This window comes from Panthera pardus, unplaced genomic scaffold, assembly GCF_024362965.1.
Source record: "Panthera pardus isolate Hobbes unplaced genomic scaffold, ASM2436296v1 HiC_scaffold_24, whole genome shotgun sequence".
NCBI classification, from domain to species: domain Eukaryota; kingdom Metazoa; phylum Chordata; class Mammalia; order Carnivora; family Felidae; genus Panthera; species Panthera pardus.
The window spans coordinates 3338862-3362394 of record NW_026526810.1 but is presented as its reverse complement, the minus strand read 5'-3'; the positions used below and the strand labels follow the sequence as shown (position 1 = coordinate 3362394).

The following is a 23533-nucleotide window of genomic DNA, read 5'->3' as shown; positions in this document are numbered from 1 at the left end:
CTCTAATGTGGTGGCTAACACCACAATTTGACTTTCTTTCATCCACTCAAACCCATGATCAGGACCAACTTATTTAGTTCCTAAAAACGTCCATATCTCTTGATTGATACTGCTGTCATCTGAGCTCATCCAGCTAACCATCACCTGCCACTTCACTGGTCTCCCTACCTTTACTCCTGACTGGCTCCAGACTGTTCATTGCACTGTAGCCTAAATTATCTTTATTAAATCTAGTTTTCCCTCCTCTATTAGGGTCCAGTCCTGGAAGAAGAAACCACACAATGATTTGAACAGGGAAGACTTAAATTTTTTTTTTATGTTTATTTATTTTTGGGAGAGAGGGAGAGACAGAGCATGAGCAGGGAAGGGGAAGAGAGAGAGGGAGACACGGAATCTGAAGCAGGCTCCAGGCTCTGAGCTGTCAACACAGAGCCTGACATGGGGCTCGAACTCACAGACCGTGAGATCATGACCTGAGCTGAAGTCGGACGCTTAACTGACTGAGCTACCCAGGCGCTGAATAGGGAAGATTTAAAACAAATAATTGTTAACCATCTTTTGCTAATTCATTACTAAGAGAGGATAAATACTAAAGAATACCCTAAGGCTAAGGGGAAGTACCCAAACTTGGTAGAGAGCCCTCCTACCCAAGGTCAGGAATCCAACTTCAGTGGGGAGGATGTGGGGATGTGGTTGCAGCCCACTAGATGGCAAGAAGTTCACTGGGTTGCCTTGACCAGAGTTAATTCACAGCTGGGGGGTTGAGGTTGACAGCCAGAGAACTGTGGGTTGGGGCTGGCAAGCTAGAAGTCTCCTGGGGTACTGCCAGACTAAAGCTGGTGGGTAGGAAACCATCTACTGGTATGCTAGAAAAGGCTGTTCATGGTGAATTCTGCTGAACTCACCGGGGGATTGGCTGTGGCATCAGTAGGACTCACTGGAAAGCCACCAGGAAGCCACCTGCAGATGATACTGCTGTAGATGTTGGGAAGTTGCCTGAAGCATCCTTGGAACCTGGTAAAAAGCTACCCTTGAGGGTCCCTCTGAAACTTTCTGGGCATGAATTCCACTGGTAGCTCTCATGCCAGATGAGTACTGCAGAATCAATAGAGAAATGACACCATAAGGCGCTTGGATGGCTCAGTCAGTTCAGCATCTTGACTCTATTTCAGTTTGGGTCAGTTCACAGGATCGAGCCCCATTCCTGCTTGGGATAAAAACTTAAAAAACAAATCTCACCGGTACCAAAAGCCCTTTCCTTCTGCAGTATCTGTCTGCAACCTCTACCAGCAAAGGAGAGATGTTTACAAGATCCATCTCTAGTACCCAAGCAAGGACATGAAGGGCAGATTAGGAGCTGAGAGGCAACACACCGACAACTGCCATACCACTCGTGCTGAAAACTCCTCTGTTTCCCATTTTTATTGCTCCTTGGCTAAAATCTGAAGTGTTCCATACACAGTGGTGGAATGAATGTGTAGATGAATGAACACGTGGGCCCTTGCAGTACCCTGTGGTTGTCACTAATGTTGCTCACGAAATATTCCTGGCTCTCTGCCTACAAGGCAATGGTAGGATGGGACTTCTCCATCCCTTCGGGTTTGGGTTGGCCAAAGAGTTGTGAATGACAGGTGAAGTGAGTCCAGTGGTGTGTTGGCAAATGTTTAACAACTGGTTCTTTGGAGCAGGGAGGGAGCCATGATTTGTAGGGCTTGCCAATTTCTGCGGTGCAAGTAATCCCACCTCGGATGATCTCAAGCTACCAACTTGACATCGCTGAGTGTGAAGTTGGGAAAGAAAGGCCACAACTGGCTCTAGCCCACCGCTGCATGATTCATTTCAGCGCCAAGCCGTGGAATGGCTGGTGTGAGACCCTCCGGGGCTTTCTTTTGCTTTGTCAAAGTTTGAGACAGTGGTACCACCATCCCTCTATCGAGTTAGATCCCTGTGTGAACATAAAGAACAGAGCTCCCTGTTTCCTGGCAACAAACAGGTCATATGAATAAAAAATACACTTTTTTTGTTTGTTTCTTTGTTTTAAGTCAGGAGAGTTTGGGGGCTGCTCCCCTCTTTAGCATAACCTAGCCTAACCTGCCTGATAGTCTAGCTGGCTTGATTGGAGTACTTTGTACTCCTTCCAATTATTCTTTTATACTACTGCCAAATGAAGTTCTATAATTATGTTTTCTTCCTATTTCATATCTAATTAAAATATCTAATGGTCCCGCTCTGTCCCCTGCCTCGCGACAAAAATATAAAGTCCCAACTTTTTGGCATGGAGCTCAAATTTCTCCCAATGTGTCTTCACACTGCATTTTCTACCTTATTGATCATCATTACTTCGTATGAACGCACCATTCCTCAGAATTTTCTTTCCTTTGGCTTTTTCTGGGCTTCACCTTTGCCTCAGCCTAGTATTTAGCACAGTGATGGGAACGTGAGATGTTTGTTGAATGTTCTTTCAGTTTATCACCACTCCTCTTAATCAACCAATTCTGATTTTAAATGTAATGGTAGAAACATAATTACACAGGGATCTAGAGAGAAAATTTTCTGGTTACCTTCAGATGAATGTGGAGTGTTTCCAGGGTCTGAGGGTGTTCGTGAAGCAGAAGAAATTTCTCTCCCTATGAGCGATAAATATATCTTAAACGCACACCCATGCACACACACACACACACACACACACACAGAGTAATGCTTACAGAGAGAAAAGTACAGTGAAGATAAAGTTGGAGAGAGAGAAAGAAAGAAACCAACAAAAAGACAAGACAGAGGAGGAAAGGGAGTGACAGGCAACCTAAACTGAAAAGACTAGGGACAGTGATGAGAGGCAAACTCAATGAGAGTTCCCCAAACCAGTGACTGGAACAGCACAGTTCACAAAGGAGTGGGGAAAGCATTAGCAAGGAAGTGTAGTGCAGACTGCAGTGAGACAAAACAAACCACTAACATTGCTAATGTGCCAGGCCCTGGGAAAAGATCACCTTTCCTTTAAAATTTTTTAAAAATGTTTATTTAGTTTTGAGAGAGAGAGAGACAGAGAGAGCGCGAGCAGAGGAGGGGCAGAGAGAGACAGAGAGGGAGATACAGTATCCAAAGCAGGCTGTCAGCAAAAAGCCCGACGCAGGGCTGGAACTCATAAACTGCGAGATCATGACCTGAGCCAAGGTTGGGCACTTAACTGACAGAGCCATCCAAGCACCCCAAAGGTCACCTTTTCGAATTCTTACCCTTCTGTGAGGTGCAGGTGTTCGTTCCGTTTTTCAGAGTTAGAAGTGAAGCCTTGAAGATGTTTTGTAATGCGCCCAAGAACTCAAGCTAGTGGACCCTGGTTCCTTCTGCACCCTCCATTCTTCCTTCTTATTTTTTTTAATTTTATTTATTTATTTATTTATTTATTTATTTATTTATATTTTTGAGACAGGGAGAGACAGAGCATGAACAGGGAGGGTCAGAGAGAGGGAGACACAGAATCTGAAACAGGATCCAGGCTCTGAGCTGTCAGCACAGAGCATGACGTGGGGCTGGAACTCACGGACCGCGAAATCATGACCTGAGCCGAAATTGGCCCGCTCAACCGACTGAGCCACCCAGGCGCCCCCATTCTTCCTTCTTCTTGTAAATCCTCAGGTTTTGCTTGTCCTTCTTCACGGCGCGGGGTGCCTCAGTCCCAGGGGATGAATCCCCACTGGCCCAAGCGGCTCCTGATAATCCCACCCCTCCTGCAGTGACTGCTTAAGGGGTGTGCACCTGACCCAATTCCAATCCAGAACACGCAGGAGGGAGGCTCTGACACTGCCGGGAAAAGATTTGTTCCTTTCAAAAAGAGACCCAAAGAAGAGACAGTGTCTCCTTTTACCGGATGCTACCGTGGCTGACTGGGACATATGCTGTAATGTCCTGCTGTCTCCTAAAGACAAATGCAAAACACTAAGGAAGGCCAAAATGATAATGATAATCATAGTAATAATAATAGTAAGTTATTATTATTATTATTATTATTATTTGTATTACAAAGAATCTGGGTCTGTGATGACTTCCTCAAGTGACAAATTAACTGTCCCTCACTCCTGATTTCTTTAATTTCTTTACCGTGTGAGAGATACATGAATTGCGGTTTTACGTTACTCGCACCCTAAAGCACACTAAATGATAAAGCAAAGACTTCAATATAGTTTTTTTATACTCCAAAGTCTGTGCTCTTTAGGATTATACATGCCTTGCCTGTATGGGCATTGTCTGATGTTCAACAATTACCCTTGGTCATGAACCCAAGGGTAAATTGTGTCATACGTGCTACCTTATATTCTTAAGGGAAAACAAAATATGTGTGTGTGTGAGAGAGCGTACACACACACACACACACACACACACAAATTTATGTCAGCAATTTTAGAAAAGGATTTTTTAAAAAACTGGTCATGACTTCAAAGGATAAACTTCAATTTCTTAAGATCCACTCACTTAAAAGGGATTCCTCCTCATCCTTCAGGATTCCTCAGATGTTGCTGGTGATTATGGCCAGCCCAGATGTATCATTCTGTGAAGACACCACGGTCCCTATATACTGGATGTGAGTGAATTTTAGACATTTAGTAAGTACCGTGAAGTACGTCAGTTCCTTGCAAGATAAATGTGATGTGAGGTCAAAGTAACATCATTCATCAAATTGAATAACCTATTATAATGGCTTATAACGGTGATGATTTATTTTTAGTGCTCCCTCAGTTACTCTCCACCTCTGATAATAATTCAGATGACAAGAGTAGAGTGTAGTTGATATAATGTATACATCCAAGTGGTTGACTTGATGTCTCTTAATGGTCAAGAGTCATTATGGTTATTGAAGAAAGAGATACTGAATGTAATAAGCAGTATGAATTTTAATTTATAACTGTATGAGGGCACTGAAGTAGATGGGTGGCTTTTAAAAAAGTAGGAAAAGGGGCGCCTGGGAGGCTCAGTCAGTTGAGCGTCTGACTTTGGCTCAGGTCATGATCTTGCGGTCTGTGAGTTCGAGGCCCCGCGTCGGGCTCTGTGCTGACAGCTTGGAGCCCGGAGCCTGCTTCGGATTCTGTGTCTCCCTCTCTCTCTGCCCCTTCTCCTTTCATGCTCTGTCTCTCTCTGCCTCTCAAAAATGAATAAACGTTAAAAAAATTTTTTTAAAAAAAGGCGGGATAAAACCTGTGAGTTCATATTTTAAAAGAATCAACCTGTTTATACAACTCGATCTCTCATCCTAAATGTGAACACTGAAAGTTCCCTCGGTCAAAAATGTGGAGAGACTGTAAACGAAAGAACTAGTGGTGGAAGACAACTTTCTTCCTCAAGAAAGATACACAATTGAAGATATGCAAGATGTGTGCATGACAAGACGTGGGCCATGAGAACGAGTTAGTGATATTGTGCCGGCGTTACAAATACGTTCGGAGGAAACGTGGGTCTGTTCAGTAATCCTTCACAACTTGTGATTTGTGGGCATTCTCCAGGTGTCTTCTGGGGTGACAAGATTATCGAACTGATCTTGTAAGTAAGGGATTCATAAAGAGTTATGAGGGAAGACCGAACACATTTTTAGGTGAGAGAAATGTCATATAGGAACCCGGGAAGACTGACCAACTTACATTTTGGTAGCATTTGAGTAAGACTGGTACCGAAGATGATATTTGGAGACAGACGGGAGGGAAGTTGGTGAGACACGGAAGCGATACAGCGATGTGTCCGTGGAATCCAGGAATAGGCCATTCAGGTTAAAATGTGAGGCTGCCTTTTCCCTGAGAGGTATCACTATATCAGTGGGAAAAGCCTTGGAGTCAGAATCTGAAGACCTGGGATTAACTATTTATCCCATTACTGCCTCCTCACTTATAAAATTGGAATGGTGACAGTATCTATCCCGCATTGCCACTATGTAAATTAAGTAGGATAAGGTATGCAGATGTATCCAATTTCATTCTTGACACAAAGAAGGTGTAACTTTTTGCAAGTTACCCCAAATTAAAGCATATACAACCCAAACATGCTTACTTCTGACCTATTTCTTGTTAAGACACTATCTACAAAGGTCATTATTAGAAAGTCAGCCTGTTTGTAGCAGATCTGCATGGATTTATTGAATAGCCAGAAAGCATAGCACATAGGTCTTCAATACCTTTCTTCTTAAATCCATTATTTGATTGTTGAAATGAATACATTTCAGTTGTGCTGAACTGAGGAAGTCCTGTGAGGCCAGCACCTTCCACAGAAACCCACCGGCCCCATACCAGCGGGCTTCCTTTGCTACACCCTTGTCAGGCAACAGGCGGCGCTGTGCTGGGCTGTCTGTAAATGGATTTCCTGTAGAAAGGCTCTTTTTCCAAAGTTTCTACTGAGCAGTAACCAGCACTGTAATCAAGCTGACATCACTATTTATCTTCCTCCCAACCACTGTAATTCTTCTCGTTGCCCACAGAGTGTTGTGGCCCAATTGCTTTCAAAGATCTTCTCAGGAAATGCTCTGTGAGCAAATTAAAGGGGAGGCAGAAATAACTGATAATTATTTATGCGCCAAACAGCACACTGCCAAGTTCTCCTGTGGTCACAAAGAGGAAGCGTTCAAAATGATTGAGGGAGCCTGAGTGCACACCCCACAGCCCCAGTGGCTGCAGCGGTAGAGAGGGGACTTTGGTGGTGAGGATCAAGGCAAGTGTGGGTATCAGAGGTTCATGAAATGTAAACACAGACTAGAAAATAAAGTTTTCGTCCTTAATTTCCTCGTCTGTGAATTCAGAATAATTACCGTGCTTTTCTCAAAGGCAGAGAGAATGCTAAAAGGCAGACTTGACATTTGAGAATAACACCGTTCAGTAGAACTTTCAGCGATGTTGGAAATGTTCTGTATACCTGTACCATCCAACATGGCAGCCAGTAGTCACATGTGGCTATTAAGTATGTGCAAAGTGGCTAATGTGACTGAGGAACTGAATTTGTAACTTTGATTTTAATTCAAATGGCCACATGTGCAAATCCAATGAATATTGGATAGCACAGAGAAGTTATCCAATTCAAACTACACTTCTTAAGCCCCATTCAAGTGTCCCACACCTGTAATCCAGGGGAACGTTTGTCTGGAAACCTCCAATGATGAGAAAATCATGGTTTCCCATGATGGCGCCTTCTACTTCGGGCCCTTGCAAAGAGAGAGGTGAACTTATTATTGTCTTCAAGTCAGTCTTTTGACACTGTCGTCCCAATGCTTTCTTTTGGGATACCCATAGAGGTCATTCTGCAATCTAGCTGCAATGTAGTGGGAAGGGGAGCTTTTGAGAACTTGAAAACATTTAATATGTCACTGGTTAGTCTATATTCCAGACAAAACATGGTTTGAATACTATCTGATACTTAAGAGCACATCTTGTGGATGGAATTAGACTCCCTGGTTCTAAATATTGGCTTTATTATTTACCACATACACAACAGAGGACATATTACCAATCATAATTCCATTTGTGATTTCCCTTACCTACGCAGAACATAGTGGAGCTGAAAGAATGAAATAGGGCTGAACATGTAATACCATCAGTAGAGTGCATGGCCATTGTAAACATTCCAAAAGCATGAGCACCTCTTATCGTTATTGGTCTCCTCTGGATGTGCTCCCATTTATGAATGCCCTCTTATGCAATACCCAGAACTGTGAAGGTGTGTGCACAAGAGCTCCATAAACTAAAGGGCTGTAAAATATATGATGTATTGGTTTTTCTCTTATTGTTATGGTCACTGGGGCTTCCCTCTTACTTTAGTTGACATGGTGTTTTGAGATTCTTCCATATCCTGAAGTAATGCAACTTCATGGCTGGAAGAATCTTGGGACCTTTTATGGGTTCAAGCCTGACACACAGAGAAGCTTTCACAAACATTTGTGATTAAAATATTAACATATTTCCCAGTCTCTGTTTATGAGCTGTTCCCTTCCATCAGGCTAGATGCCAGAAAGAGTTGGAGGAGAAATGCTTAAAAGGGCATAGCCACAAGCATTTCTCCTCTTTCATATGGCAGAACTTATGCCCATACCTCAGCCAAGAAGTAATTGAGTTACATTTCACATATCAGTGGCACTGGGAAAAATACTTATGGGCCACCAAAAACAAATAGAGCAACAGAATAGTATTAATGCAAGTATGTGATCACCAAAACCATATCCTCAGGTGGTAACTCCTAACAGGAAGGACAGGCAGAGCTGGCATTGTGTGGGAGTCCGCTCGGAGTGGCTTGAGAGAACTAACTGTTGAATTTTCAGGAATTTGGCAAGCTGGTTGACCTCACAGTGGCAGTAGCTTGAAATTGGCCATTGTGGGAGTTTTCATATCATGGAAACCAGCAAATGTTGTATCCCCCGCCGTCACCATCTTGAGCCCTCCTTTCCTCTTCCAATCTCCCTTGCTTTGTATGTATCTCATTTCTGCCTTAAATGTAAAACTAAGGGACGCCCACTTATTGAGTCGAGCAAGACATTTTGGAAGCTTTGATATTACCGGATCATCTTGGACTAAATGAAATAATCAAGCACCCAAAGAGGAAAACCTTAGAAATTGTGTTTGAAATATCTTTGCTCACATATCTAGCAGGCTAAAATTTCCTTGCATTAGATAGGTGCACCAGATTAGACACTGACTTCTAATGCTGCCTGTGACACGTGATTCGTGGTGGGATCCTGGGGAAATCATGTAGCTGTAGATTAGCTACCTGGGCAGTGATCATCTTCTCACATCTTTTCTGATATGGAGGTTAATTGGAAATAGGGTCTAGATTACACTGGCATATCTACAATAAAATTTCACAAATGTCTCCTTGATGGCCAACTTCACCAGCATGCTGGCCATGTGCATTCTATCAGGAAAGGCAAGTGCACTATGGAAGGCAATAGCCAGCTTTAGCTCAAAAGAACCAAGGAATAATGCCAAAGGAGCAATATCAATCATCATTCCAGTGGGGGAAGGATGAGGCCAGAGGCAGTGGACAGGGCAGCGTTGAAGCCTAGCAGTGTCATTTATGGTCTATAAGGGATCCACCAATTCACATCCGAGGCAAGAGTGAGATGTCTATGGCAAGTGCAATCTTGATCAAAGAGGAAAACAGTCAAAGCAGTTCTGAACTGATAGAAGAATAGATGGATCAATGTAGATACATTTGGGGAGTGTAGATACATAGTTGGCCTTGAACAACATGGGTTTGAACTGTGAAGGGTCCACTTAAATGCATTTTTTTTTACAGTACAGTTCTGTAAGTGTATGTTTTCTTCCTTATGATTTTCTTTTTGATTAATTTGTTTTAATTTTCAAGTTTTTTATTTGTCTGCTTAGTTTTGAGAGAGAGAGAGAGAAACAGCATGGGAGGGGCAGAGAGACAGAGAGAGAGAGAGACAGAGAGAGAGAGAGAGACAGAGAGAATCCTGAACAGGCTCCACATATCAGTGCAGAGTCTGATGCAGGGCTTGAACTCATGAACTGTGAGAGCATGACTTGTGCTGAAATCAAGAATTGGATGCTTAAACAATGGAGCCACCCCGGTGCCCCTCCTTATGATTTTCTTAATAACGTTTTCCTTTCCTCTAGCTTACTTTATTGCAAGAATACAGTATATAAGGCACCCCACACACAAAATACGTGTTCATCAACTATTTATGTTATTGATAAGGATTCCAGTCAAACAATAGGCTATTAGTAGTTAAGTTTTAGGGGACTCAAAAGTTAGATTTTCAGCTGCACAGAGGGTCCACGCTCCTATCCACTGCATCATTCAAGGGTCAACAGTAGGGGCGCCTGGGTGGCGCAGCCGGTTAAGCGTCCGACTTCAGCCAGGTCACGATCTCGCGGTCCGTGAGTTCAAGCCCCGCGTCAGGCTCTGGGCTGATAGCTCGGAGCCTGGAGCCTGTTTCCGATTCTGTGTCTCCCTCTCTCTGACCCTCCCCCGTTTATGCTCTGTCTCTCTCTGTCCCAAAAATAAATAAAAAACGTTGAAAAAAAAAATTAAAAAAAAAAAAAAGGGTCAACAGTAATTGTGAATTACAGAACCAAGCATCACTCCAGCTGCAAAAACAATGTACAGGAGAAATTGAACCCAGACTATAGCATCTTACACTGTCTGTGATGAGTTAATTTTGCCTTGTGCTGTCATAAGGGCCACGGCCCCTGTTCAGACTCGTCTGTTGTCCTGTTCACAGGAGCCAAGTGCTGTATGTCATGAGAACTGCACCCAGCCCACAGCTGACTTTGACATCTAGTGAAGCCGCTATGAAACACCCCAAATCATAGAAACCGTATCACCTGCCTCACTGAGACATTCTGTTTTTCTTTGGTAAACTGAGTCCTCACTAGCTTGGCTGAGCAAAAAGCTTGTCTCTGAGGAACTCTCTCCTTGCCCATCCTTGCCCCCTTCCATGGAATATTCATTTTGGGCAGAGAAATCCACGTTAGATCTTGCATTGGAGAACGTTTTTCTTATTTTTTTTCCCACTGCTTCTTTCTTGTTGACAGAAGGTCAGACTCCAGAATACCAAGGTGTCAGGAACCGGAAGGCAGCAGAGGGTTCAAGAAAAAAGTCAGAGGGACCAGGGTTCTGGCTTTCTAGGTGGCATGTCAGTTGATTTAAGAGCACCTAATTGGGCTAAGAGTCAGGCTCAAAGGGACCACAAATCACTGAAGTGTTTTATCATTTTTGTAAGTCTGTGAAAATATATTTTGTATGCTGAATACTTGACCCTGGGCGTCGTGAATAAAATTATATTTGACAACACTTAGCAAGTGCTGTATTGTTAGTGGGACTTTGGAGCCAATAATTTCAGAGTAATTACAATGTTATATGGGATGAGATTTTAGTGCAATCTTTTATCCCATCTTCTGACTTCTCTGTACTGTCTGTCTGTGTAAGGCAGGGAAGCTACTCCCTTCAAATCTTGCAAGTTCTGGCTTGTTATTCTGTGAGCTGTTACACAGAACTTTGTGTTTGCAAACCCCTTTGTAATCAATTATTAATCTCTTCCAGGATCACTCTTTGGTTATATGAATTCTTTCTCTTTTCTCTGCCTTTTTTTTTTTTTTTTTTGGTCAAAAAAGCTATATAGCGGTAATATTAATTTTGTAAAATAAAAGTCATTCATAATCCCCAAACCCTAATACAACTTGTCTGTCTTATTTGTATATAAGTGTCTAGCTTTTTGCCTTTATGAGCAAATGCTGCAACAGAACTTTATGCAAAATTTAATATTTTCAAGTTAGCAATGTATCATGAAAACGCCCTTTTTCCTATGTAATTTTGACATATAATTTTAATATTGGCTATATTTATGCAAGTCAATGTACCATAATACATAAAATAACTCTCCATAATTGAACATTACGGTGGTTTCCAGTTTTCACTGTCACAAAGAGGGCTGGCGTGAAGGGTTTTTTGGAATGAGTTTTTTGTTTGTCTTCTCCCCTGATCCTAACAGCATCTGATAGGCAATAGGCACAAATAAATATTTAAAATGTTAATTAATGAGCGATAGTTTTGTTTCCTTCTAATGAATTATTTCTTTAGGATGAATTTCCAAGAATAAAAGAGATTACTGAATCAAAGGGAATAAACATTCTGAAACTCTTTTTTTTTTAATATTTATTTTTGAGAGAGAGACAGAGAGTGAGTGGAGGAGGGTCATAGAGAGGGAGACACAGAATCTGAAGCGGGCTCCAGGCCCTGAGCTGTCAGCATAGAGACTAATGTGGGGCACAAACCCACAAACCGTGAAATCATGGCCTGACCCAAAGTTGGATGCTTAACCGACTGAGCCACCCAGGCACCCCACATTCTGAAATTCTTAATATGTTCTTGTATGTTGCCTCTTAAAAGACTTATATCAACTCTTTAAAGCTTTCTAATATTTCAAATTTTGGCTTGGTCATCAAAACGGTACCTCTAATGTTTTAATTTGCATTTAATTGCATTTAATTTGCACATCATATTGTTCATGGTTATTTTACATGCCTGTTTCCTCCACTGGATGTCTGAAAACTATCTTGATCTGTCTCCAATCCCTAGTGCGCAGCACAGGGCATGATATATAGTAGAGACTCGGTGAATATTAAGTCAATGAATTGCAGAACACTTTTGACCATTTATGCTGTGTAATTTAATTTTTTGGAATATCTAAAAGGAAAAACAAGAGTAGTAGTTAGAGCAAAATTTCCAGCCTCTGCTTTCTATGTCTACGGGACCAAGTGGGGTAATATCTAGAAAATGGACCTATTAAAATCTCTGGTCTCATGGAGTTGTGGCGAGGGTCATATGAGCTAATGTAAATAACTGCTTGGCTCAAACACTCAACAAATATTACCTGTTGTCTCTGGCCCATATATCTATATGGTCTTCCTGCTTACTTAATAAAATTGAATGAGCTTTTACCATGTTGCAAATATTAATTTCTTGTATGTTTCATCAAATTTAGTGAGAATTTTTTAATATTGTGTACTTTTAAATTTTTTATTTTTTATTAACAGATTAATGTATTTTTGAATATTTTATGTATTTGAAATATTTTATGTATTATTTAGTGATTTTTTTTCCCTTCTTAAGTTGAAAAGGTCTTGATCATTTCCCCAATGACCTGGTTAATATTTTATTGAACTATGAGTATATCTTTAAAACAAAAATTTAGGGGCGCCAGGGTGGTTCTGTCGGTTAAGCGTCTGTCTTCGGCTCAGGTCACGATCTCATGGTTTGTGAGCTCGAGCCCTGTGCCCGGCTCTGTGCTGACAGCTCAGAGCCTGCTTCAAATTCTGTGTCTCCCTCTCTCTCTGCCCCTCCCCCTGCTTGTGCTCTGTCTCTCTCTCTCAAAAATAAATATTCATTTTTTTTAGAAAAAACATTAAAATTTAAAATCTATTCTGCACTTTAGTGTAAACTTAAAGGTAACTTAAATGTGTTTTGGAGTATAGTGTCATATATAAGCCGAAAAACTTACTCTTTTTTCCTTCAATTTGTTATTTCATTATTATTAATTTATTCTTTCTTATTTTCTTGATTTGAACGTGTTAAGCACTCATGCAATATTTCAGATATTGACCCATTCCTGAGGATTTATACCTTCATTTTGGTGCCAGTGCCACACTGCTTAAATGACTTTGGTTTGTAATATATTTTAATATTTAGCAGGCTAGGGTCCTCGGTGCCCTCTTTCTACCATAATCTTACTTTGTGGTTTCTTTTAAGTTTATTTTGAGAGAGAGAGTATGTGTACATGTGCCTGGGAGGGGCAGAAAAAGGGGGAGAGAGAGAAAATCCCAAGCAAGCTCCACACTGTCAGCACTGAGCCCCACGGGGGGCTTGATCCCATGACCGTGAGATTATGACCTGAGCCGAAATCAAGAGTCAGATGCTCAACTGACTGAGCCTCCCAGGTGCCCCCACAATGATCTTACTTTGAACTGGTTTTTGAACATCCTGTCTCACCAGTTTAAAATAAGCTTGGTTGGAATTTTGATTGGAATTGTTTTAAATGTATGAATTAACATAATCTGCCTATTGAAAAAAACAAGAGTCTTCACTTTGGGGAATGATTAACAAAGAAGGCTCTGTTGTATTTAAAATTCACATGCCACCTTTCCTCACATTTCCTTGTAAGTATCTTATGGTTTTTGATTTTGTGAAAAGTAACCTACTTTGCATTATTTCCTAGGTGAATTTTATACATATATTCTAACGCTATCCATTTCTGAGCATTTCCTTTGTGTCTGATCATTTCAATAAATGCTTATTTATAATTCTAGCATATTGTATATTTTTCATGTGTATAATCATTCTGTCTAGCAGTAATAATACCTTTGCTTTCTTTCCCAATGGGAAGTTATTATTTAATGGTTATTATTATTGTTTAATAGATACAGAGTTTCAATTTTGCAAGATGAAAAAAGTTCTGGAGATGGACATTGGTGATGGTTGTGCAATGTGAATGAATTTGACGCCACTGGACAGAGTGTTTAAATGGTAAACTTCATGTTATGTATAGTTTGCCACAATTAAAAATAAATTTTAAAAATTGCAAAATTATGGTGATTGTTGCTGTCCTTTTTCTTACCGAACTTAAGGTATTAAGATAATACTGTCCCAGATCCATGTTGAGTTGAATAGCACTTTGGGTTGAAAATAGAAACCTGACTATGAGAGAGTCTCTCTATTCTCATATAAGCTTTTTATTTGTACAGTACTACGTTCTGTCCACTGCTTTTTCTGCATTCTCTGATGGGTAAATTGTATGGCGATAATCGACTTTCTCGGGTGAATTTGCAATCGCATAACACTGTCCGAAGATCTGGGATAGACCAGACCCTCTGCTGGAAGCTTTGTTTGCCCTGGACACAGCAGGTGAATTTTGTGGATGCTGTGGTCCAGCAGTGCCCCAGGCCACACAGCACTGATGGCTGGAGCCAGGATTCCTTTCTCCTGACTTCCAGAGTAACTCTTTTATTTCACTACTGGCACTGCATCCTACTCATAGACATGATAGCCTTGATGAACAGGGTGCTTTAAAGAATGTTGAGCCAACATTTTAATAACCTGCAGAATTTGCATAGCCATCCACAATGTGTTCCCCTTCTTAGCAGGAAGTAGATTTTCTGCACACTCAGCTCTCCAAGGGAAGAAGCCATGCCCCTTGGGATGGAGCACCTATCCCCAGGGCTCTGCAGTTTCAGCCACCCTCTACTCAAAGAGGAGTGGGTCAATGGCCACTTGTCACCTGCTCACACTGGTGTTCCCTGTTTTCTCTGGAAATATGCAGATTTAGGGGGATGATGGAAGAGAGCACTTTTCTTTGGAGAAGTGAAGTTTACATCAAGGCATTTAGTATGAAAGTTGCCTACCCAGTCCTCCAGTGGGTTTAGAAATGCTGCAGGATGTGAACGGCCTACTTGATCCTTGTAGGATTCTCCCTCTATGCATAACCAAATTTTAATTTCCATTACAGTAGTTTATAAAATGTTTGTGTTGCCAGGACTTGAATTATAAGGCAATTGATTCAATGGGAATAAAGATGCTTTGTGCTTTAGAGTTGCAGCTTGGCAATAACCACATTATTTTTCCTTCAGGAGTATCAAAAGTAAAGGTATTTTTATAGCTATAAAAGAATAGCTATAAAAACTCAACATCGCTGAGCAACGCAGTTTTGCTCAAATGGAGCTGGTGTGCACGAGTAATGACTTTTCCTCTTCTATTCTTGCCAACACTGTTATTGGCACAAAGACTCTCACTCACTTTTCCCGGCTTTATTATCTGATGAACTAAACTCAGAGACACTCTGAGAATTGCCTTATAGCTAGTCTGGTGGCTCCCTCCCCCCTCAGCCTGAGTTGCTGGTTCCGAATGCTAATTATAGCATTACCAATACAGCTCCAAGGGACTCAAATCACACCCCACACAGATCAATCAAGTTATTGATAAGTAGTGTTGTGAAAACCCATGTACAGAAGTAACACATTTAAAAGAATTTTTTCTTAATGTCCTCCAATGAAATTATTTTAAGTGACAAAGGGAGAAAGAAAGAAAGAAGAAAGAAGAAAAGAAAAGAGAAGAGAAAGACCTTGTATTTGTTTGCTAGGGCTACTTTAACAAAGTACCACAGACTGAATGACTTAAACAAGGGAAATCTATCTTTTCACATTTCTGGAGGCTAGAAGCTCAAGTCCAAGACCAAGGTGTCAGCGGGGTTCTCTTTGAGGGTGGTGAGGAAAGAATCTGTTCCAGACCTCACCCTTGGCTCATACACGGCTGTCACCTTCCTACCCAAATCTTCCCAGTGTCTTTGTTTGAAAATCGCAGTGAACTTAGCCTTATAAAAAGAATGTTATCATCTGATCATATCTTTGCTATTATTTTTTATGCAACAAAAGATTATTTCCTCATTGAATGTCTGAATTGTCTGTCTGAAACAATTTAAGAATGAGATTCTGATTTCCTAGACTAGTAAACTATAACATCTTTGTGAATTTTTTTTGGTCATATGTCTGTTTATGTTTTTTATTTAATTAATGCATATTGGTATTTATGGTCGTTTTTTAGTATAGTTGACACACATTGGTTTCAGGTATACAACTTAGTGATTTGACAAGTTTATACATTACAACGTTTCTGGTTTTTTTTAATAAGACATATGATTTATTGCCTTTTTCAAATTTAATAAATATTAATGTAATATTCATATGAAGTTAACATCTTTGATATTGGTTGTTTACCCTTTCTCGTTTTTAAATGGTCCATTTATTATTTTCACTATATTTCCATTGTTAGATTTACCAACAATTCGTCCTTGTATTAGAGTTTTCAAAGATGTAGTCATGATATTTATCATTTCCACTGTTTTTGTACATTTGTCTAAATTTCTTTCTTCAGATGTATATATTTCCTTCTTTTAATTTTTCTTGCCATGTTTATTCATTTATTCTTTGAAAATCCAAACTCAATTCACAAATTTTTAACTTTCTCTAAACACACACACACACACACACACACATTGATCTCAATACCATACGATCAGCTAGTCATGAGTCCTATAAAGGAATGTGGCAATTTTACTTTTATTATTGATTCTTCTGTCCTTATATCTTAATTAACTGCTAAAGCACAAGTTGTGCAAGAGGGTAAGATTCTTTTTTTTTTTTCTTTGAGATTCTTTGGTCTAATCCTTGAGGAAGTGGCTAGTAATAGGTTGGTATTTCTAGATGCATCCAGGGCTTCTACAGAAGGTTGTACAGTTGAAACTCTGCACCCCCGCAGTGGTACCACAAACAATGTGCAACTCTGGGGAGGAGGGAAGCTCTGTGAATAGCGCCATTGAGCTTACGCTGTGCACCATCCACAAGAAGGTATTTAGGAACACAACACACAGGTGCGTGCCTTTCTGTCAATAATTGCAGTCCCAGAATTTCATCTTGAGAAATAATTGCACAGAAGAAAAAGAAATGTGTTAACCCTTATCCATGGTGATGACAAATTGGGAACATTTATCATATTTTCGTTTTTAGTATCCACAATTAGAAATGATCGTAGGGGCGCCTGGGTGGCTCAGTTGGTTAAGCCTCCGACTCTTGATTTCAGCTGAGGTCGTGATCCCAAGGTCATGGTATTGAGCTCCACATTGGGCTCCACGCTGAGCATGGACCCTGCTTAAGATTCTCTCTTTCTCTCCCTTCTTCTCCCTCCCTCTGCCCCTCTCCCTTGATCTCACATGTGCTCTCTCGCTCTCTCTCTCTCTCACAAATAAAAAAAAATGATCATTACATTTCCATAAATTTAGATATCATGTATCTCAAATACACAAGCTATTACACATTTATTACTAATGTTAATTAAGAAAGAAAATCCAAGCAAATATCTGAACTTTATTAAACTTTATTATATAAAACTTTATTATTAAAGCAAGAATTATAAATTATATCCTCTCACTTATAATACCTATATCAATATCCTTTCACGTGGCCCCAAATTAGGATATATTAAAAAATAAAAATAATTATAGATTTTTTTTCTGTAAAAGTATTCCCCAGTGTTATAGTGACACATCTTTTTTTTTTACATGCAAGCAAAAAATTAAATAAATAAAAAATAAGAGCTGCGGCTCCTAGAAAATTAACACTTGGTGCATGTAAAGTCAGAGTGCTATTCTTTGGACTGAAATGTGCTTTTTTAAAAGGGCATTTCAAGAGTGATGAGTGATCCAGCCTGGTGTCCCCTCCCTGACTTACTGTGGAATACGTGGCTGTGTTCTCCATTGTCACAGGGTGTCCCGACCTCTTCCTGTCATTTTGTGTCTTTGTACCCCTCTGAATTTTCCAAGACCCAGGATACGAAGCTCCCCGACCAGTTAACCACAGTCAGCAAGGGCAGGGGCAATTTTCTGTCTCCTACCAGCAGCGATAATCCATGAGAAGACTGGTTTTCATACTGGGAAGTAGAAATTGGCAGCAGGTGGCTTTCTGTCATGTCGACAGCATCTCATCGAGCTGGCACCTCTTTCTAAAGCACAGCAGGAACATTGCTCACTTGCTGATCCGTACGTGAGGACATGCCGTTCTTTTTTAAGAATTTCCCTCAAATACTTGCCTAATTTGTGATGAAATCATGGGCAGCCCTCGACCTTAGTTAGAGCGTTAAAACAGTGTAATCAGGTCACCCAGGTTTACCTAAATGTTCTTTGAATTCAGTCATGTTTTATTTCAAGAATCCAGGTTATATATAATGGAGCATCTGTTGTGTATGGCTTCAGGGAATTATAAAGCAGATTCTCCTGATAGGATCTGGGTAGATTCTCTTTTTGGATCTCAAGACCAGTACCCTGGTGAATGCTAGTACCCTGAAAAGAAAGAACACTCTATGCATAGACAGACAAGATTTTTTTTTTAACTGTGCAGTTCCCTGCTTCGGTATAGACATCAGCGATAGTTAAGCCAGGACATAGTTGAAAAATGAATGTAAACATTTGATTCCAGGCTGATTTATTCCTCCGAAAAACAAACACACCATAAATGATAAATGATAAACACGATGTCTTGAATCCAGTAAAATCTCAAACCCTGTTATTTGGAACTGATTGGGTGCTCCATAGATGATGGTTTCGAGTGAGCTCAGAAAATAATCACTTGAAGAAATAATTAGTTTTTCAATTTACAAATTTGATGTAGTCGGTTGCCTCATGTAACCCCTGCGCTCTCTCTCTTCTATGGTTTTCATCAATTTTATACTTAGTATCTGTCACAAAAATGGAAAGACTTGGCCAAACATGATCTAGAGATGTGACACTGCCTTAACGAGAAGAGGCATCTCTTAAATCCATGCTAATAATGTTTTCAGAAGTCTCTTGAAGGTTTGAACCTTTTTTTTTCCCTTTCATTTCCACTGCCCTAAATCCAATCCTCATGCCTTGACCCACTAGGGCTCGAGATATCCTGGAACCAGGAGAAACAAGTGAGGACAGACTTCTCCCTGCAGACGTTAACACCTGAATCAGGCAGTTTTCAAGAGCAGAAAAGCACGAGCACTTTCACAAGCAGAAAAACAAGGTCAGAGCTGGGTCAGCAATCAACATGGACCAGCCAATGTGAAAAATTGGTATCTGGAGTTTTCAGTGTCTATTTCCCACCAAGATGCAAGAGGCAGCGAATGACTTAGATACAGGGATGGGATTTGGATGCCAAATGGACAAAGAATGTCAAATATGTACTACAAGTCCCAATTATAGAACAGACTTTTGTTAGATGCTTTATATGTATCTTCTTATTCATTCTTGTAATAGCTTGTTATGATAGGAATTATTATTACCAATACAGAGGTGTGAAAATCAATGTTTAGAGAGAATGCAAACATGGGTCTAACAGATAACAAAATATGTATAGAAAAGGGACTTTTAAAAAATGAGAATTTTTCCTTGCAGTCGATCTAGGGGAGTAGCAAACTCATTCAGAGCCCAATCCAGAGCCTAAAGTTTATAGGATGTAATTTTATGGATGGAGGGTCAAGAGAATATGTTCTGCAGCAACACATTTATTTCTCCTCCAATATTTTTAATTGATGAATTATGTAAATTAAAATTATGGGGATCAGAATGGTTCTGGAGACTGACTTAAGTGATTTATAGCAGATTAATGTTCTGGAAAAATATGCTTGGCAGGGAAATTGGCCCAGGCTTCTCATGTGCTGGCGACCAAAATCACCCATTTTCTTGGCGAAGGTACTTGTAACAGAATGTCACATTTCTCTACCAAACAGCTGGTGCATGACACATGCTGTTAAGGAATGTAAACCCCACTGACTTTATTACAAAGTTATGTTTGAGTGGTCAACACGGTAAATCCAAGGCCAACAGCAGGGCACAGGACAAGATGCCAAATTCAAGGCAGGTGAGTCCACCTTCCTTAGGGGCTAAATGATATGTGCTCCCACATTGGACTCCAGCCATCATTTCCCATTGGACGTAACACCTTCAGCAGTCACCAGTAAGCCCGTTAGTGCTTCCCTGCAGGACGTCATGATGTCCTCTCTGAATGGAGGTAGAATTCTAGAAAGCCTGAGCTTCAAAGATTCTGAAGAGCACTTCCCTAGCACATAACGAATTATGACAATTACTCTGCATGCTGGTCTTGGACAGGCTGCTTCCACGTGGGAAGAAGGTGTTTCTATATGATGCTTTCTTACCCAGAGGACAAGAGATGTCAAGAAGGAGGTATGGCCTTAGTTTATGGTACAGAACAGGAGGTGCACCCGTGGGACCTCCCCCTTCTTTCGACAAGAACATTTGCCCTTACGCACGATGACTTTAGCGATATCCTATCACATTCAAGACTTCCTCTGATGCCCGCTGAGCCTGATTATACATTTGCTAGTTGCATTCTTCCAGAAGCTAAGCCTGAGGACTGGATTTGAGTATAGGTTATTTCAAAAGTGACTCCACGGAGCACCTGGGTGGTTCAGTGGGGTAAGCATCCCACTCTTTATTTCTGTTCAGGTCATGATCCCAGGGTCATGGGATCAATCCCTATGTTAGGCTGTTTAAGATTCTTTCTTAGCATGGAGCCTGTTTAAGATTCTTTCTCTCCCCCGTTCATGAGCTCTTTCTCTAATATAAAAAAATAATTAAAAAAAATTTAAAGTGACTTCAAGAGGGTAAAAGAAAACCAATAGAGGGAATGTGAATGATAGATTATCTCAGCAGGTGACTGAGGCCCAGTCCTATGGGGGAGCCTCTGAGAGAAGTAGAATATAGGCTGTATTAGTTGATTTGGGCTGCTATAACAAAACACCACAGATGGTAGCTTAAACAACAGAAGTTGTTTAAAAAAAATTTTAAAGACAACAACAGAGGTTTATTTTCTCTCAGTTCTGGAGGCTATAAAGTCCAAGATCAAGGTGCTGGCAAATTGAATTTCTTAAAAAAAATTTTTTTAATGTTTATTTACTTTTGAGAGAGAGAGAGAGAGAGAGAGAGAGTGAGTAGGGGAGGGGCAGAGAGAGGGATACACAGTATCTAAAGCAGGCTCCAGGCTCTGAGCTGTCAGCACAGAGCCCGAGGCAGAGCTTGAACTCACCAACAGTGAGATCATGACCTGAGCCGAAGTCAGATGCTTAACCAACTGAGCCACCCAGGCGCCCCTCAAATTGAATTTCTGGCGAGCACTCTCTCCCCAGCTTGGAGATGGCTGCCTTCTCGCTACATCTTCACATGGTATTTCCTTGGTGCCTGCCCATGGAGAGAGCACGAGGAAGCAAGCTGTCTGGTGTTCCTTCTTATAAGGACACTGATTCCATTGGATCTCCAAATACAGCCACACCAGGAGTTAGGACTTCAATATAGGAATTCTGGGTGAGGACACAGAGATTCAGTCCAAACAAAGGTAAGGTCCCCACACGAGGCAGCCAGAGCACGCCCTCTAGTACTGACATGAGAAACTGAGGCACCTTCACCAGGTGAGCTCCAGAGTGGGCTGAGGAGACAAAAGCTGTGAGGAAAGCAGGTCCTGCAGCCGGTGGGCCTCAGTAACCAGTCCTGGGCCCTGGACCCCTGGACACGGCCCTGGGCATTCGTGCCTGGATTCTCCCAGTGTTTCAGGGGGATCTGCCTCTGATTGCCCAGTACATGCCCAGTACACGCCCCCCAGAAATGGATCAAGGACAGAGTGAACACAGGGAGACCGTAAAGGAAATAAACCTTTATATTCCCCAAGATGAAATATGCCACTGCCTTCCATTTTTAGGACATATTAAGAATTCATGAATTGAAGGGGTAGCCATGAAACACCTTTTCCAGGGGCCGTTCAACATCATTTTTTTCTCCAAATACTTACGAAGCAACTACTATGTGCTTTCAGGTGAGCTTTTTGTTTGTTTGTTTCATGGTAAAAATGTGTTTCCCCGGTGAACTTCTTGACCAGTGATCTGGACATACACTTATCCATTCTTGGAGCACCTGGGTGGCTCAGTCAGTTCAGCATCCAACTCTTGATTTCAGCTCAGATTGTGAGCTCGAGATTTGTGGACTCAAGCCCTGTGTCGGGCTCTGTGCCGATAGCGGGGAGCCTGCTTGGGATTCTCTCTCTCCTTCTCTCTCTGCCCCTGCCCCACTCGTGCGTACTCTCTCTCTCTGTCTCAAGATAAATAAATAAACTTAAAAAAAAAATTATCCATTCTCTTCTTAAAGACTCACAGGGAAGACGGCATCAGAGCCCGCCGTCAGTTGGATTAGTGAGCTTCGCAGTCTGGAAGCTCTTCCTTCTGTCCAAAGTATTTTCTATTTTCCAGTCGTTTATTATCATCTTTATCTGCTGGCTTGCATGTAGCATGGCAATTTTTATTTACACTGTCCAAGTATCTGCCTCCTTGGAACCAGAAAGCAGCAGAACATCATTTTTATTACAAAAGCTGCAGAAGAAAGGAAGGCAGACAGTTCATATTCATTTAGCACCTTATGGTAATCAACACAGCTAAATTTGCAGGCTACTTACTAAGTCTCAGACATGTTCTGAGAGCTTAAATATTTAGAGCTCATGAAAACACAAGGCGGTAGGTATTATGATTTCCATATTTTACAGGCAAAGGGACTGAGGCACAGAGAAGTGAAGCTGCTTTCCCAGAGTCACATGGCTGTACATGGTAGAGTCAGGTGTAGCTCAAACAGACTGGGTCCCTGGGCCACGGTCTTAACCACTAGGGTGTCTTTCCTCTTCATGTGCAATTAGGTGCTTAGGGGAGTCGTCAAGGATATGTAGATAGGTAGTAAATGGTGTGGCCACCTTTCTACTGGTCTCTAAGCTCTTTCCACTCTGCACTCCAAAACAATAACCAGATGCCCCCTTAGGTAATAATGTTTACTTCTTTCATTTTTGTAGAGCATTGTCTTGACAGATCTTCCTGGGAACCTGTCTGATGGGAAAACTCTATATCCTGTCTCTATGCATTTTTATATTTGTACCTAGGTTCACTTTGCAAAGAATTCGACGTGGTTAGTTTTCAGCATGTTCGCTTTCACAACTTAGATTTTTGGATTTGCTAAGCCTGGTCACACACAGGGAAGGAGGTGGTAAGTTACTAAAACCAGCTTAAAGGAGGTAAATTTAGGCCCAATAAATATAAAGTTGATATGGGTCTTGTTATCCTAAGATGGTGAAAATGTAAATAGGTTTAAGGATGGCTGAGATAAATTTGTAAATGACAGTCCTCAAAGATGTTATTAAGGAAAATCGGTACATTAGGAGAAATACATTCCTATCCTATTTATGGAATTTTGTCTAGTTTGCACATTTTCTTATCTCATCATTGATGAAATGGCTCTTCCTTGTCTCATACCAGTTTCTTAATGAGCAAGAGACCCTTTTGGCCTCCTGGCTTTGCTGGGGTTACTGGGGGCCCTGTGCACTGCCAGAGCGGACCCCCCTTTCCACGGTGTGCTCTGAGACTCTCATGTGGTCAAACATTCCGATCCCACAGCAAACCCTCAAGGCTAAAGCAATGCTTTAAAATTTTATTTCCTGCT

At 41.1% G+C, this 23533-nt stretch overlaps 1 long non-coding RNA gene across 1 annotated transcript; it reads right to left on the bottom strand.

Moving 5' to 3' along the window:
• Positions 1–338: 338 nt before the first annotated feature.
• On the bottom strand, positions 339–18559 carry LOC109273613 (uncharacterized). The gene is made up of 3 exons (XR_002083163.2): positions 17757–18559; positions 906–1095; positions 339–516 (listed from the first exon to the last, which is right to left on the bottom strand). It is a non-coding gene; the product is annotated as an uncharacterized LOC109273613 (long non-coding RNA).
• Positions 18560–23533: the final 4974 nt, after the last annotated feature.